This window comes from Tamandua tetradactyla, chromosome 16, assembly GCF_023851605.1.
Source record: "Tamandua tetradactyla isolate mTamTet1 chromosome 16, mTamTet1.pri, whole genome shotgun sequence".
In the NCBI taxonomy this organism is placed as follows: domain Eukaryota; kingdom Metazoa; phylum Chordata; class Mammalia; order Pilosa; family Myrmecophagidae; genus Tamandua; species Tamandua tetradactyla.
In genome coordinates this window covers 38,035,268-38,037,820 of record NC_135342.1, presented here as the reverse complement: position 1 = coordinate 38,037,820, position 2,553 = coordinate 38,035,268, and the positions used below count along the sequence as shown (strand labels likewise).

Here is a 2,553-nt window from a genome sequence, read left to right as displayed (position 1 = left end):
GAGAGGTAGCGTGGAGATCATTATTATTAATCAACTTTTTAAGGTATGTATGATTTACATATAATCAATTGCATCCATTTGACGTGTACAATTTAAAGATTTTGACAGATGCAAATACCCTTGAAATCACTGCCACCATCAAGGTAACAAACAATTCCATCAACTCTATAAGAATCTTCATGCCCTAAATTGCATTCTTTTAGTGACAGAATTAGCATCTCCTGGGAGAGACAGCTTGAAGCAAGGAAAAAAGCAAAAAAAAAAAAAAAAAAAAACCAAGACATAAATGAAACAAAATTGAGGCCAGGCTAAAACAACAACAACAAAATCAATGATGGGACCAATCAGGAGAAGGCATTAAGAACAAAAGATGGCTTTAACTTACTCCACTCCATTGCAGGTCCTTCCTGGTGCAGTCTTCAGCTACCTCCTCCAAGAAGTGAATCTGCTGCTGGAATTTGAAATCCAGTGACTCAGTTGAAGAAGACTGCAACCATGTGGGATGATGCTAAGCAAGATGGAATCAGAGAGGAAGTGCTCAAGATGTCCATGGGAGAAATCTTCCAGTGCACACAGCTGTTGCACAGTGAGATCAAGATCATGAAAAGCAAAGTGTTATGAACCACCTACTAACTCCAAGCCATGAAGGATAAGATCAAAGAAAACAGTGAGAAAATCAAAGTGAACCAGACCCTGCCATATCTTGTCTCCAACATCATCGAGCTGTTGGATATCAATCCTAATGACCATGAGGAAGATGGTGCCAACATTGACCTGGACTCCCAGAGGAAGGGCAAATGTGCAGTGATCAAAACCTCCACACAACAAACATACATTTTTGCCTGTGATTGGGTTGGTGGATGCTGAAAAGCTGAAGCCTGGAGACCTGGGGAGCATGAACAAAGACTCCTATCTGATCCTGGAGATCCTGCCCACAGAGTATGACTCACAAGTAAAGGCCATGGAGGTCGATGGGAGGCCCACAGAGCAATACAGTGACACTGGGGCCTGGACAAGCAGATCCAGGAGCTTGTGGGAAGCCAATGAACTACAAGGAGAAGTTTGAGAATTTGGGGATCCTGCTTCCAAAAGGAGTACTGATGTATGGACCTGTGGGCATGGGGAAGAGACTGCTGGCCCGGGCTTGTACTGCACAACCCAAGGCCATCTGGTGCAGATGTTCATTAGGGATGGCACCAAGCTGGTCCAGATGTTCACTGGGGATGGCACCAGACTGGTCTGGGGTGCCTTCCCTCTAGCCAAAGAGAAAGCTCCATCCATTGTCTTCATCGATGATCCATCAGCACCAAATGTTTTGACAGTGAGAAAGCTGGGGACTGGGAGGTGCAGAAGACAATGCTAGAGCTTCTGAATCAGATGGATGGGTTCCAATCCAAAACCCAAATGAAGATAATTGCAGCCATTAACAGGGTGGACATTCTGGACCTCATCCCTCTCAGTTCAGGCCACCTGGACTGCAAGATTGAGTTTCCAATGCTAAACGAGGAGGCCCAAGCCAGAACATTGCAGATCCACTCCCAAAAGATGAACATCACTCCTGATGTGAACTACCAGGAGCTGGCCCGTTGCACAAATGACTTCAATGGCCCAATGCAAGGCCATGTGTGTGGAGGTGGGCATGACTGTGCTGCACCAGGGTTCCACAGAGCTTGCCCACGAGGACCACAAGGACGGCATCCTGGAGGTGTGGGCCAAGAAAAAAGCCAACCTACAATACTACTTCTAGCAGGGCCACCCACAGGCCTGCACTCCGATGTCATACTAGTTAAAATTAGTAATAAAAGATAGTTTCAGGCTTTAAAAAAAAACCCAAAAGCAACGATGGGGTGACACAGTACAGAGAAAGAGTGCACTTGCTTAAGTAGTTTGCTGTTTAGTGGCAGGGTTTAATTTAAAGCCCAGATATCCTCACTCTCCAAACTACTTGCTATACCAAAGACTCGGAAGGGCCTTGTGACGACAAGAATGCATGTGTGAAAGTCCCTGGCAAACTCCTACACGTATAATATGAAATACCAGCAATAGTATTTGCCCCCTGCCCTGTAGCTCAGTCCAGGAAATTCATTATTACACAAAGACAGTCTTAGGAATTTTCTTACCAAGGCAGTACCAAAGCTTTTAAACACGTAGACGTTAAAAGCCAAGCAGGGAAAAACAATCACGTCTTGAAAGGGAATTCATCTCTTTAACTGTATTGTTTGAATTTTTTATGAGACAGAATCCATGTGTTACTTGAACTAAAAGTGAATTAAAAAGTCAAACTAAGTGATAATTAAACAAAACAGCTGCACTATCACACATTGTGTCCCCAAGGGCTAGCTCAGAGTTAATACACTTGGACTGTGAGTGTGGACTTGGGGTCAAGACATCAGCTTGAGGTCCAGTTCCATCCCTCCTAAGGTATTTAACCTCTTTCTGATCCAGTTTCCTCAAAAAAATAAAAATAAAAACACTGATCTCATAGAATTAACTGAGTGAGTGAATGTCAAGCACTTAGCACCATGCCCAGTGCTGAGTCAAAAGTAATATCTA

The 2,553-nt window shown here is 43.9% G+C and overlaps 1 pseudogene; it reads left to right on the top strand.

Moving 5' to 3' along the window:
- Positions 1 to 462: 462 nt before the first annotated feature.
- Positions 463 to 1,747, top strand: LOC143658420 (26S proteasome regulatory subunit 6A pseudogene; annotated as a pseudogene).
- Positions 1,748 to 2,553: the final 806 nt, after the last annotated feature.